A 15,694-nucleotide genomic window follows, 5' to 3' on the forward strand; every position below is an offset into this window, starting at 1 on the left:
GGCAGGCCTGACTGGCACTCAAACGTTGCCTGAGCCAACCCTGCCCTGGTCCTCCCCGCCTTCCTGCCTCAGTCAGAGAGGCCAGCAGTACAGACAACTCCCAACAGCTCCATGGCCTGAGACAGCGGAAGTGTGTTTTATGCTCCCGGGACATGGGTGTCTATATTTCACCCTTTCCATTTTCATATTTGCCCAAATCCCATGACACACAGTTTACATTGTTGTCACAGAGCACAGCTATTCTAGGCATAGAACCAATTCCTCGGCCAGTCTGGCTAAACCAGGTCATGCTGTGGTAACAACAACTATCCACTGCAGACCAGGCTTGTCGCCGTCACGCAGGGTTCCAGGCTGCGGCAGGAGCCATGTTCTCGAATGTGGCCGACCGTCCTGTCGTGCAGGGCCTTGAGCTGGTCATTAAACGCTCCAACTGGGAGGTGAAATCCAGCACACGCCATCCACACTCTACTGGCCAGAACTCACGACCCCAGCCCACAGCAAGGAGGGCAGGACGGACAATCCAGGGCAGAGACAGAGAGCTGATGACCACCCACCCGCAAATACACACACACACAGCCCCCCAGGGCAGGTGCCTGACATTCTTACACCCTAGCTTCATGCCTTTCCCTCCCCTGCGAGAAGCCAAGCTTTCTCCTGGTCTTTGTCATTTTCACTCCAGGATAAAGGAAAGCTTTCCAAGCCCATTTAGAAAGAGGAATCTATGAAGATGATTGAAATGTGATTTTCAAAGAAAATGACAGGGAACAGACATTATTACAATATATAATATCACAATCTCACAGTATATAACACTTCACTCTATAACATAACACACTTTTAGCTATAACAGGCAGTTGAAATTAAAGGTTTTCTAGTGATGGCAACATGACGGGACACCAGATAGGACTGCGAGAGTGAGTCAGGCAGAATGTACAAAGGAAAATTTCGAGAATGAGTTTAACAACAGTTCAAGGATACAAAAGGAGGCCAGAGAAGGCCTGCCCTGCAAGTACGGCCCCTTGAAACCCATCAAAAGCTGATGGCGTCAGTTCTGCGAGGATGCTTTGTGACTCTAACCAGCCGTCCTTTTCTTTTTCCCCCACAAGAGAGTAGGGTGGGAGAGACCTTGGAAAGGAAGCCATGGGCGGTACAAAACAGGAACAACAGCAACAACAATCTGTATTGAGGTGGGGGTGGGGAGGGGCAGAGGAAGAGACTGCTGCCCTTCTGGAGGCGCCTCATCATCGGGGGATGCAAGTGCAGAAAGAGAATCCAGAGAAGCACACGGGGCACTGGAGCTGCTCCCTGGCTCGGAGTTGCTCCCTGGCTCAGGGCTCTGGCTGCTTCCCCAGGTCCAGTCATACCACCCCAGGATGCAGGTACCTGGAACTGTTCAGAATCGGGCCTTCCTGGAGGAAGCTCCCCGCTGTCTGCAGAGATCAGACGTGGTGGAGGGTGGACAAGTCAAGACGACCCTAGAAAACTATGAATCAATAAATCGATCCCAGGTGAGGATAACTACTTTGCCAAGCATCGGAATACAGGAACAATACCCAAGTCATTCTTTGGGTATTCCAAAGTCACTATGGCTTGTCAAGATGCTTCTAGTTGTTCTTTGCATGTCAGTCAACTCGACTGTAATACAAACGTTTATTGAGTGTTAGCTCTGCACCAGACTCTGCAAATCTAAGAGAAAGAGCTCGAAAGAGAGAGCGCCAGGCATGAAGCCTTCTCTCAGGAGCTCCCAGGTCTGAGGTGCACATGCTGTGTGCTTAATGCAGAGTGAGGAGAGGCTGAGAGCAGCAAGGCTGAGCAGCGGGGGCTCAGAGCCTGAGGTGAGGCTGAGCCCACAGGGGGAGGGAGCAGAGGATTAGGGGAGGCTCCTTGCGGGATCTGACAGTTAAGCTGGGATTTATAGGACGAACATTTCTCCAGCATGAGGTCTGGGGTAGTGGTAGGCCAGGAAGGTTTTACAGGGATATCTTACGAAATATGGAAAATCCCAGAGCCGTGACACACCAGGACAGATCTGAGGAATGAATGCAATTGTGAAAGGAAGAGTTGGAAGAGATGTAGGCAAGGGCCACAGCACAAGGGGCTTTCCAGGTGGTGCTAGTGGTAAAGAAGCGAAGTCGCTCAGTCGTGTCTGCTCTTTGCAACCCCATGAACTGTAGCCTATGAGGTTCCTCCATCCGTGGAATTTTCCAGGCAAGAGTACTGGAGTGGGTTGCCGTTCCCTTCTCCAGGGGATCTTCCCAACCCAGGGGTTGAACCTGGGTCTCCAACATTGCAAGCAGACGATTTTACCATTTGAGCCACCAGGGAAACTCCCCAGTGGTAAAGAACCCACCTGCCAATGCCGGAGACACAAGAGACTCGGGGAAGATTCCCTGGAGAAGGGCATGGCAACTCACTCCAGTATTCTTGCCTAGAGAATCCCATGGACAGAGGAGCCTGACGGGCTACAGTCCACTGGGTTGCAGAGTCAGACATGACTGAAGCGACTTAGCACAGCACAAAGGGCTTTGCATTGAATTGACTCTAGAGCACAGAGGCAGTCAGGGTGGGAGGTCAGGACACCTTAAGAGGCTGGACCAATAGCCCAGGTGAGAGACAGTCCAGGTGAGAGGAGGGCTGACCCAAGGCAGTGGTGGTGGGCACTGAGGGGAGGCTGCAGGTATGAGAAATATTTCAGAAGTGGAATCCCTAAAATTAGGTTATCTTGATGCAAAGTTGAGGGTGAGGGTGAAGGTGAAGGGAGGATGTGAGGGAGCCAGAGGAAGGAGAATGTGTCATAAAGGGCAACCCACTCCAGTACTGGGACACATAAAGGGTCCACATAAAGGGTCCCAAAGGGTCCACACTGCATCTGCAGCAGAGACCTCAGGTAGACAAGGATGGAGTGGCTGGCAGCCATAGGAAATGTGTGGCCTCTGAGAGGAAAAGGGAGGTCTCGCCATGACTTACATGTCCTAGAAACCTCGTATGGCAAAGGGGAAGGGAAGAGGGGCCCCGAGGGTCCCAACTGTGTTTTCTTTTTACCACAGGATGGAAGAATAGTTTTCTGCCCAAAGGGGAAGAAGGGCGATGGGAATTTGAAGACAGGAGCTGGAAAGGGGAAGGTAAATGGTGCCAGGAGTGGATGAAGTCTGGAACGCACAGGTGGGGTAAACCTGCGTGGGAGCCCACGAATTTGGGACATCTGGTCTCCCCATGTCAGGCAGCCCTCCTAAGGAACGATGTCCAGAGACTCACAGGCGACAGAATACAGAACACAATGGTGTTCATGCCATATTTTCATTTCTATAGAAGTCTTAGTTTCTCAAAAAGTTTGCATGAATGATCTCACTCATCCCGCGCAATGACTCTATGAGATAGGCGTGAATAGTCCCATGAGACACAAGAGGACGCTTCCTTGGACTCACAGAGTAAGAGAGTGATGGGGCTGGCGTTGGTAACCTGGCTTCCTAGCTCCGGTCTGCTGCTTACCCTGGGGTCCCAGCAACTTCAGAGTCCCAGCTCTCGATCCCACAGGGGACTCATGCTAACTCACCCGCACAGTTTTTTGCTAAATATACCATTTCAATGTACTCATTTAATTTTATCTAACCTTGCAAAAATACATCCAGAATCAGGCTTAAAACATATCAAGTTGTTGTCATTGGTTAGTCACTAAGTCATGTCTGACTCCTTGCAACCCATGGACTGTAGCCCACCAGGCTCCTCTGTCCATGGGATTACCCAGGCAGGAATACTGGAGTGGGCTGCCATTTCCTCCTCCAAAACATATCATAGCATCTACTAAACATGATTTTCAAAAAAACTTTACTAGGAATGTTGAGATTCTGATGAACCCTCTCTCCCCTCTTGTGTCTTCATTCACGCCCTATGCTGCGTCATGTGGAGAGCAGGTCTCAAAGCAGGGGCATGTTGGGATTTGGGGGAAGCCCTTAAAAAATATTAAGCTTAGGATGCATCTGGGATCATGGGATCAGAACCTCTTTGGGGTTGGGGGGTGGGAGGGGGTGGCAATCAGAAGCATCCAAGGGATTCAGCTACCCAGGGAGGACTCAGAACCCTGATGTGGAGGAAAAGACAGCCCCAGAAGGTTTATGCGAGGTGCCCAAGATAGAAAGGGAAAAGCTGAAGCTAGACAGATTCAAAGAGTCTGGTCAAACACACAGGCCCATCAGACAATATATCAGGAGGAAAGACACAGAGAGAAACTGTCTCCAGCCATGTAATTCCAGCTCTACCTGCCATAAAGCTTTTGCCCCTGATGGGCATGCTCCCATTTGCCTTTTTGAATGCTGTCCCACAAGAAAGGCAGGTTTGGGTATTTCCTCCCCTTTTACAGATGAGATAACTGAGGCTTGAAGCTGTGAAATGCCTGCCCAGGGTTGTCATCTTTATGGAATAAAAACAACCCAAGTGGAGGACCAGATGCCACTTCCCAAGAGGAACCTCTGGAACAGAGAGCTGACACTGGTCCCTCCCCATTGCCGAGGTCTTCCCACATAGGGACCCTTCTCATATTCCTAAGGGGCACCCTTGCCATTGAGCTCACCTCTCCCCGGAGTCACAGGGTATTCCTTGATGGGCACCCAACTCTCTCTAACAATCCTGCAACACACACTGTTTCATGCCCTCAAGTGGAAGTCTTGTCACCTGCATCACCGAGTTCCCTTACATCTCTAACTAACATAAGAAGCTTGGGTAAGTTCTCAAGTAACTCTGCCCACCACCCCAAATGGCTCTAAGAAAGGTACAAACAGCCCCCTGCCTCCTGCTCCAGATCAGAGCCCTGTCTCGTCTCTCGTGAGACATAGAGCTCTGACAGCCCCCAAGTATTCACAATGACATCACCTCACACAGCATCTGGAAGGATGCTGCGCTCACCCCAATGGCCTGCTGTCTGGCTGGGAAGCTGTAATGTGCACACAGGAAACAGGAAAACTAAGAGTTCAACTGGGTGAAACTGACCTTGGGTGTGTTCCAGCTCTTGGGCAAGTCATCCAATCTCTCTTTACCTCAGTCTACCCTGGAGGCTCAGGGGTAAAGAATCCACCTGCAGTGCAAGAGTTTCAATCCTTGGGTCAGGAGGATTCCCTGGAGAAGGAAATGGCAACCCAGGCCAGTATTCTTGCCCAGAAAATCCCAAGGACAGAGGAGCCTGGCGGGCTACAGTCCCGCCAGGCTACAACCCATGGGGTTGCAAAGAGTCGGACACGACTGAGCGACTAAACAACAATAACTCATCAAAATAATGGAGACGCTAAAACTAATACTACCTTAGAGGGCAGTGTGGGGTCAAATGAATTAATCCGTAACAGTGCCCAGAAGGTGCACTAAATTAAAGCTATTTGGGCTCCAAAATGCTGCTTGTTATTGCTCTTTGTTTTTCTTGTTTACTTGATGCTCATAGGAGACCATGCAGCCTAGAGTAGTCAGGAGACAATTTCCACCTGAGGCTGGGGCTTTTAAACATCGATACAGTTGACAAAGGGGAGCACCATGCAAGAGGAGGACAGAAAATGAGATGCTCAGAGTTGGAATGGGGCGTTCACTGGCTGTCAGGGAGCCATGACGTGTGAGGCCTAGGCCTGACCCCCCTAGAATTCCTGCCACTGCTGCAAGACAGACCACATTATTAAAGAAAATACCCCACAGGAACCAAAACCAAACAACTGCAGGCAACAGGAGTTCAGGAAACCTTTGGCTCTATCTCCAAGGCAATTGAAAAGAGCTCAAAACAGATTAAAATATGAGATGAATTTTGAAGCCCAGGAATGAGAGAAAATGAATCCTGTGACTGAGGAGCCAATGTGATTATTTCATTATTTGGTTAGAAAGTTAAAATGTGCAGGAAATGTCAGATGCTTTCTCAAGATGGAGGGAGGTTAGGGAGAGTGTGGCATGGGGCGGGGGCGGGGGGAGGGGGCTGGAGATATTCTTTTTAATACTAAAAAATAGCTTTACCTCGACTTAGAAATCAGAATAATCCCCTTGGGAGGGCAACTGGCCCTTCTGCCAGTCTGTGTAAAGGTCTTTTTAAGACACACATCCTGCCTTTTAAAAGAACTCTCCCATCCAATAAAATGAATCAAATCCTACAAGTCCCCAGGTGAAGAGTACCTCACCCCACCCTTCAAGGCACTGATGATGGCTTATCCCCCAACCAAAGCTGGTAGAAAGCCCAGTCACCAGCAGCTTCTCCCTGCAGTCTCTCTCCGGCTTTCCTGCCCAGATTGATCCCTCTCTTCCCTGGACAATCCCCACCCTTAGGTCTGTTTACTGTCTAGGCCACCCTGTGTCCCTATGCCCCCATCTCCATGTCCATCATTCACTCAGTTATTCACTAAAAGTTTGTTAGGTACCAACTTGCAGGCTGTGCTGGATGCTGAGGACACAATGGCATGGGAGGCCCGGTCCCTTCCTGCAGAGAGTCACCCATCTATTAAAGAAGACAGCTGGGCAGTGGGCAGCAGAGAGGGCTGGGGAAGCCAGAGAGAAGGGCCGGTTAATCTTGCTGGCAGGGCAGGGGTCAGGCAAACCCTCAAAGGAGGCACCATCTGGGCCTGACCTTTGAGTTGGCTTTGATTATGCAGAGAAGAGTAGAGGGAGTCCCAGTTGGGGGAACAGAAGAAAGCAAAGGCCCATGGCCAGGAACTGTGACCCTAACCCAAGGGAGAGTGAAGAGGCAAGTTTGGCTTGTGTGAACAGGCTGCGTGAGTGGCAAGAGGGAAAGCTAAGGGAGTAAACTGAGGCCTGATGGATGGGGCCTTTTGTATTTTAATATTTTAACATAAGGACTTCCCTGGTGGCTCAGATGGTAAGCATCTCCCTACAATGTGGGAGACCGGGCTCAATCCCTGCGTCAGGAAGATCTCCTGGAGAAGGAAATGGCAACCCATTCTAATATTCTTGCCTGGAAAATTCCATGGACGGAGGAGCCTGGCGGGTTACAGTCCATGGGGTCTCAAAGAGCCAGACACAACTGAGCAACTTCAGTTTTCTTTCAACACATTAAATGGTTTGAATTCAAAAGGTACAATCGGATATACAGTGAAAAGTCACTTTCCCATCCCTGCCCCCAGCTATCCTATTCCCCATCTCAAAGGCAACCAATGTTAGCAGTTTCTTATGTACCCTTACAGAGATATTTTATGCATATACAAGAAAATAGATACCTCTTTTGCCCTTCATGCACAAATAGTAGCATCATATATATATAAAATACCTTTCTACTTTTTCCATTTAATTTTATATATTGTAAACCAGTAGTTCTCCAAATGAAGTGTGTATCATAATTACCCACTGGCTTGCTAAAACACAGACTGTGGAGCCTCACTTCAGGGTCTCGCATTCAGTTGGTCCAGGGTGGGACCTGAGGTCATACAGCCCCATCAAGCTCCCAGGTGACACTGCTGGTCAAGGAACCATATTCTGAGAGTCACTGGTATAGACCACGCTAGCTGAATTTATAAAGAGCTGCCTCCTTCATCTTGCGGCTGTGTAGTATTCCACTGATTGGATGTACAGTGATGTATTCAGCCAGCCCCTCCCATCTGGATTGTTTCCAATCTTTTGTTATTTCCAACAGCTCTACAGTGATTACACTTGCACACTCATTCCTACATTCATGTGGGGGTAGAGATCTGGGATACAGTCTGGGTCAAAGGCTTTGCATGCTGGCCATTTTGACAGATAACTGCCAGAAACTTGGAGAGAAACTTGAATGCTAATATAAGAAAATCTGAATTTTAACTAATACAGACATTTAAGCAGAAGACTAGTAAGGTCAGGTATATGCTTTAGGAAAACTAAACTGGCTCCACAGTGAAATGTGGATTAGAGGAGAAAACTAACCATGTGGAGGACAGAGTCCAAGGGCATCCCACGAGACCTGCCTGCAGATGATCATACCTTTGAGTGTGGGTGGGACCCACGACTGACCTCCAACCAGTGCAATCTGGCAAAGACGATGGGGTGTCACTTTGGTGATCACAGTACATTATTTTGCTCCATTTTGACAGTAGCTGGACACTAGAGACACTCTTTCTCCCTTTCTAGCTTTGGGAAGCAAGCGTCCATGAATCCCACAGCTACAACAACCACATGAAAAAGGAAACGGATTCTTCCCCAGCTGAGTCTCCTGATTATAACCCAGTCCTAGGGGACACCTTGATTGCAGTTTCATGACAGCCTTTAAGGCCAGGACTTAGCTCAGATGTGCCAGGACTTATGGTTCACAGAAATAATAAGCCCATGAGATAATAAACGTGTGTTGTTTCATGCAACTAACTTTGCACTGACTTGTCTGGTAGCAAAAGATAACTAAAACAAACATTTAGGCAGGTTCTCAAAAAGTAGGCTATCATGGTGAAGGCCTGAAGTGAACAGATGCCAAGGGCAAAAGAGGGGGATAGGGATGAGGGGTGGGTGTGGCAGATATTTAAGAAGGTAGCAGGGCAAGTGATTCACAAGAGGAGCAGACAGAGGTGAACTCCTACCATCATGGGACAAGATGGTTGGAAAATGTCCCTGAAACAGGCTCAGCCCGTTTTCATGAGGTCAAATCACAGAGCAGTCCGAGGTGGGGAGAATCAGATGTGCTTGTTCCTTAACCCTCTTCAAAAGAGTTTCTCTCCTTGCAGAGAGCTCCAAGAGGACCTCAGCGCAGCCACCCCAGACCACCAGCCATCATCGGTAATTTGCTGACAAAGCAGATAAGTACCTACACAGAGAAGACCCGCAGAAAATCAAGGTGGTGTTTCAAACCCCTGGGGACTTTTCAAATAATTGTGTTGAGACAATCCAGGAATGATTTGGGGGGGAAAAATGGATCCCATATATCAAGGACATAAACAAAAGATGAAACTATGAAAAGACTTAGAAGGAAAGTATGGAAGAGTATCTGTAATAATCTTGAATTAGGAAGAACTTTAAACACATGACCCAAATCCAAATGCCACTTTTTAAAATGCTAAAAATAAGAATTAAAGATTTTAAAATTTAAAAAATAAAAAAAATAAAATGCTAAAAATAAAATGCTATACCTGAGTTCAAATTTTTTTAAATACCTAATGCCACAAAATACAATAAAATCAAAAGAAAATGGAAAAAATAAGAACAAAATACTGGCAACATAGCTGACAGGCATAGGGCTAATTTTCTTGCTACTTGAATAATGTGCATGTGCAAACATGTGCAAGTCTCTAAGAAGCAACCCAGTAGAGAAATGTACAATAAAGAAGAAATTAAATTGTCTGTCCACAAAGCAGGGAACACGAATGCATTTGACACATCTGAAATGATGCACATCTTCACACATGGCAGGATATACAAATTAAAACTACAATGCAATCCAGTTTTTCATATATTAGGTTGGCAAATACGCTTAAATATACACAGTGCTAAAGAACCAGAGTGTATATAACTGCTCTCATTCATGGTTAACGGAGTTTAAATTGGTGTCACTACCAAGTATAGAAAGAGAAATACACAGACTCTCTTGAAAAGGACACACAAGCACTGGTAACAGTGACAGTCCACAGGAGAAGACCCATGTGGCCACTCCAAGACACAGGAAGTGAAAGGGGAATCTTCATGCATGCATGTTGTACTGTTTAAAACTTTCCCAAATACATAATACCACATTCTCAATAATTCTAAAAAGTAATAAACCGAAGGAAGTAGAGAGGGTTTCCATTTCTGGGAAGACAGAATAAACACACTTTACCCTATACATCCCCCTAAGTACAACTAAAAACCCTGATTTTATATATAAAACAAACGCAGCATGAAACTGAAAGGTAAAGAAGAGCAATTGGCTGGGGACTTTGGAACCCAGGGACCTCAGGAAGACAAGAAGCTAGGCTTGCTGGATGGTGGGTTTTCTTTTGGCCTCGCATAGCCCAGATTTGGAGCTGAAGATGCTGGCAACTTAGAAATATCAATGGGCATAGACAAAAAAAATTCCCACAAAAGCGTGCTCTTCCTAGCCAAAAGGCTAGGAAAGGGGCAGCTTAGAAAGACAAACTGGTACATAGTATTGCTTTAATCTAGCCAAACACTGCAGAAAAAATTGTGGTCCCACCCCCATCCATGCTTCTGGACCCCCACTCCCACCCAGCAGTAATGACACACCCAAACCCCTCCTTGCTGGAGTAGTGTCAGAGGAGGTTTACTGGAAAGCCAAGACTGTTTACTACTTCTCAATATAAAAGACTACTCTCAACCCCTGTGGTGTCAGTGGAGGTCACAAGGGGACCAGTAACTAGGCATTCCAACCCCTCCAATCCAGAAAGGAATTTGTTGAGGTCAAGTGGACTTCAACTTCCACCTGGCAGTAATAAGGCAGTGCTCCCAAACTCCCCTCTGGAGCATGTTTTTTAAAAAAATAGCCAAAGTGAAAGGCTTAAATAGGATCTAAGGTCTCAAAATATATTACCCAAAATGTCCATGTTTCAATTTTTAAAATCACTTATCATAAAGAACCAGGGAAATCTTAAACTGAATAAAATATATTCAGTAAATGCCAACTCCAAAATGACAGACATGTCAGAATTATCTGACAAAGATATTAAAGCAGCCATTATAAAAAATGTTCCAGTGACTTCCCTGGAAGTCAGTGGTTAAGACTCCAAGCTTCCAATGCAGGGGCCACAGGTTTGATCCCTGGTTAGGGAACTAAGATCACACCCTGGTTAGGGAACTAAGATTCCACATGCCACGTGGCATGGCAAAAAAAAGTTTCAACAAGCAACTATGAACATGTTTGAAACCAATGCAAAAACCTAACAAGCAAATATAAGCTATAAAGAAGAACCAAAGAAAACTTTAGAACTGAAAAGTACATTAACTGAAATGCCAAATTCAATTAATGGATTCAATAGCAGAATGGAGAGAACAGAGTTCATTGCAGTTAATGAACTGCAATACAGAGCAATAAAAATTACCCAAACTGAAAAAACAGAAAACAGACTGAAAAAGCAAACAAGCAAAGCCTCAGGCATTTATAGTAAAACAATAAAAAGTCTAACATTCTTATAAGTTATAAGAAGTCCAAAAGGAGAAAAAGGGTGGGCTGAAAAAGTGCCCAATAATAAAAACCCCTCAAATTTGGAGAAAGACACAGATTCAAGAAGATGAAAGAATTTTTAAATGAAATAAACTGAGATAAATCCACATCAAGACACATCACAGTCAAACTTCTGAAAACAAAGACACAGAAAAAAATTTTGAAAACAGCACTAGAGAAATTACACCTACCAATATGGGGAAACAATTAGAATGATAGCAGATTTCTCGCCAGAAACCATGGAGACCCAAATAAGCAGAACAACGTTTTTCAAGTGTGAAAAGAACTGTCAACCCAGAATTCTATAGCTAACGAAAATATCCTTTAGGGATGAAGGGGAAATAAATTTATTCTGAGATGAAAGAAAACTAAGATAATTTGTTGCCAACAGACCTATCCCCTAAAAGAGTGGCTAAAGGAAGTTATTTAGGGAAAAAAAAAAAAAAAAAGGAAAAAGAAATGATTGAAGAAATCTTTGAATATTGTGAAAGAACATATTTAAGCAAAAGTGTAGGTAAATACAAAACTGATTTATTTCTCCTCTTTAATTTCTAAGTGATATTTAATGGCTGAAGCAAAAATTATAACACTAATGTAGTTTTAAATATATGTAGAGGAAATATTTCAGACTATCACTTTATAATCAGGAGAAGGTTAAAAAGACATAAAGGAAGGTAAAGTTTCTATATTTTGCTCAAATTGGTAAAATGATGACACCAGAATGATGTGTTGTCACGCACACATAATGTGCATATCACTAAAAAGGCCATGCAAACAATACAAACTGAAAAATACTATAGGTAAGTCAAAGTGGAATATTCAAAAATGCTTAGGTAACACATGAAAAAGCAGGGAAAAGGAAAATAAAACTGAAAGCAAGAACAAACAAAAATATAAAACTGCATAAAACATCAATAATTACATTAAATGTGAATAGTCTGAATACATTAAATTACATTAAATTTTGAATAATAGTGATTCAAAACATGAATCACTATTCTGTCAATAAGAAATTCACTTTGAGTAAAATGATATAGGCAGGTTGAAAATAAAAGGATGCAAATGCATATATCATATGGACATTAATCAAAAGAAAGGAAAATGGTTATATAAATAGGAGACAAATTAGACTTCAGGGGGAACATTACCAGAGACAAGGAGGAGTATTTTTTTAACTTTATTTTTATTATTGACACTATTACAGATAGAATGATCACAATCATATTAACAAAAATATAGAACACTTCACAAATTTGTGTGTCGTTCTTGTTCAGGGCCATGCTTATCTTCTCTGTATTGTTCCAATTTTAGCATATGTGTGGCTGAAGTGAGTACAGAGAGGAATATAATATAATGATAAAAGGTTAATCCACCAAGAAGACATAGCAATCCTAATTTCACATGCATCAAACAACAGAGATACAAAATATGAGAAGCAAAACCTGATAGAGCTGAAAAGAATAAAAACATAAATCCACACTTCCATTTTCAGATTTCAACATTCCTCTCTCAGAAATTAATAAAACTAGGCAATCAGCAAGGATATAGAAAAACCCCAAAACACCATCAGCCAACAAAATCTAATCAACATTTCCAGAATACTCCACCCAGTAATAGCAGAATGTACATTTTTCTAAAGTGCTCAAAGAACATATGCCAAGATAGACTATATCCTAGGCCATAAAACAAATCTAAATAAGTTCAAAAGAACTGAATTTTCATACAGAATTCATTTTCTATTTCATATAGAGTGTGTTCTCTGACCTCAAAGAAATCAAACTAGAAATCATAACAGCAAGATAACAGGAAAACCTCTAAACACTTGGGAAAAAATCAGTGTACTTCTAAATGATCTGTGAGTCAAAGAGGAATCCAGATGTCCTTGAAATGGGTGAACTGTTAAGCTAATTGTGGTTCATCCATACCATGGATCACTACTCAGTAATAAAAAGGAACAGACTACTGGTAAAGGTACCAACCTGGATGAATCTCCAGGGAATTACACTGAGTGAAAAAAGTCTGTCTCAGAAAGTTGCACTTATACTATATTATTACATTTACATAACATTCTTGAAGTGATAAAATTATGGAAATGAAGAACAGATTATTAGTTTTCAGAGGTTAAGTAAAGAATCAGAGCAGAGAAGGGAAGTGGACATGGCTATGAAAGGGGAACAGGAGAGACCTATGTGGTGATGAAAATATTCTGCTTCTTAATTGTATCAATATCCTAATTGTGATTCTATATTATATTTTATAAGATATTGCCAATGGAGAAAACTAGGTTGAGGATACAAGGGATTCCTCTGTACTATTTTTTATAACTGCATGTGAATCTCTAATTATCTTAAAATAAAAAGCTTAATTACAAAAGAGTAGAGAATCCCTCCCAGAAGATGTGTTATCAAGGCAAGAATGCCAATATATATACATTCTCCTTTTCTCACTCTCTCTCCCCCTCTCTCTCAGACAAACGCACACAGACACCCCACCTATCAAGTGCCTTCAGCTATTACCATCTACATTTGCACTGACTTTCTGCCTCTCTTTGGACCAGCCTCATCCAGTCCTTTGTGAGTTCAGAGAAAACACCGCTGAGGCCTTTCCTTTGGCTCCTGAAGCTCTTCCCCAGCTTGGCCTAGGAGCAAGCACTGAATTTATAAAAGGAACTGAGAACCCACTAAGGAGATAAAGGCTGGCAGGTAGCCAAGCTGTATTTTAGGAAGGCCATGCCCCTGAAATTAAACATAAAAGAGGATATATGTATGGTACATGGTTCTGTGCACACCACAGGCTTTTCTGGAGAGATGGTCTGTGGGTCTCACCCACTTCTCAAAGACGTCCATTTCCCAAAGAGGCAAGAGAAGGCAGAGGCCTACACTTGAGACCCACACCACCATTTTCTGCAGCCTCAGGAACAACCAGTTAGCTCTGCCAAGCCCAGACCACCTTCTGGAATCTCCCAAGAAGCTTCCTGGTATTCCTTCTCGGCCCTTAGGATGTTTAGCTTCCATCCTGTAGAGCTGGAAATGTCAGAGCTTGAAAACCTTTCATTTAAAATTTCCATGCCCACCCACCAGAAGAAGAAACTGAAGCCCAGAAATACAGGATGACTTTGCAAGATCATCCAGAAAGTTAGCTGCCTAGTTCAAGCCAGAACTCAGGTCTCTTCCTTGCTACCAGCTTTGGGACATCTGTTCCTTAGGTTGGCACGAGAGCCTGACATCAGACAGGGCAACAGGAGAGTAAAGGCAGGGCAGAAGGCCTGCTGTCACCATGGTACCACCAGTGACAGAAGGCAGTGGGGACCACCCAGGCATTGGGTTAAAATGAGCACAGATATGCAGACGTTAATGAGCAAATGCTTCCTCTGAGAATACCTAACAGTCCTTCCAAAGAGGTAGTGAGCATTATACCTTAGAGGTACAAACAGGTGGCAATGAAGCTCAGGAACACTAGAGAAATGCCATCACCGTGGAAAACAGGCCATTCAAGGCCACTCTTTCCCAGGGATGTTTCCATCCAGTCCCTTCTTTCTCCAAGCCCCTTCACTCCCACCCGTGGCTCCATTCACCATGTGCTCACTCACCCCACAAATAATAAGTAAGGAGTTCCAGAGAGTTGTGATTGAGGGGTTGGGAGGCAGGAGGCCCTGAACTCTGAAGATGCAAATAACATCTCCAGCCCAGTCAGGCCCAATGTGAGCCCTGTAGCCCTATGTGTGCCTAACCCCTGCATCCATCAACAGGCCGATTGCTGACCTCGTATCACCCCCGAGCCATCTGCCTCCCTCATGGCTGTCTCCACTCATCTTTCTTCCCAGCTGAAGGCTCAGCTGGCTGCAGTCTGCAGAGAATTGGGAGCAGGGAGAGCCTTGTCACCAGACAATTGGAAGAGCCTCCTGCCCAGTCTCCAAGCTTGCAGCCCTTTAATCTGTAGCCACAGTGAAATCACACCTCAGACCATAGCACTCTCCTGGCATGCCTGTGCCTCCCAGCATATCCCAGACTCCTTTACAGTTAGGCTGGAGCCATGTGCCTGGTTCTAGCCAAATTGAACAGGGTAAGAGTGGAACTCCACATGGCATTTCCAGGCTGGGGGTGCTAGGAGTCAGCATGCTTTCTCCACCCTTCTCTTTTCTCCCACTGTGACTCTGAAAGTCTCAGCAGACATCACTGGAGTAGAATCACACCTTTGAGGTTGAGCTATTAACATGTTAGGGGTTGCTTATTGGACAGTTAGCATTGATGGACTAATAAACTTTCCAGCGGGGAGCCATTGCCCTCAGGATATAAGTCTAAACCCTTTAGTGTAGCCATGCTCAATGCCTTTTATGGCCTGGCCCAGACCCCATATCTGGACTGTCTCTTGGCCCTCCCCTAAACACACTCTTACAGTAATTGTGATTCAACCATATTTGCAGGTTCTGGAAGAGCTATGCCTCTTCTCCCCCAAGATGTCCCCTCTATCTGGAACTCCCTTATCTCTCTCCACTCCCACCCCTCCATCTGCTTAGCAAACTCCTACTCTCTCTTCAACTCCCAGCTCAAGCAGCCCCCAACTGCAGCTTTCCATGGAAGAGCTGGGGGCAGCTTCTTCCTCACCAGAGGC

The 15,694-nt window shown here is 44.8% G+C and overlaps 1 protein-coding gene and 1 non-coding gene across 2 annotated transcripts in view; both read right to left on the reverse strand.

The window, feature by feature from the left end:
- ZBTB7C (zinc finger and BTB domain containing 7C) overlaps nucleotides 1-15,694 on the reverse strand; it is a 382,426-nt gene that overhangs the window by 327,596 nt on the left and 39,136 nt on the right. The gene's annotated exons all lie outside the window — the stretch shown is intronic.
- On the reverse strand, nucleotides 12,313-12,418 carry LOC114110506 (U6 spliceosomal RNA). Its single transcript, XR_003586758.1, has one exon. It is a non-coding gene; the product is annotated as a U6 spliceosomal RNA (small nuclear RNA).

Source organism: Ovis aries, chromosome 23 (genome assembly GCF_016772045.2).
Source record: "Ovis aries strain OAR_USU_Benz2616 breed Rambouillet chromosome 23, ARS-UI_Ramb_v3.0, whole genome shotgun sequence".
Taxonomy (NCBI): Eukaryota; Metazoa; Chordata; class Mammalia; order Artiodactyla; family Bovidae; genus Ovis; species Ovis aries.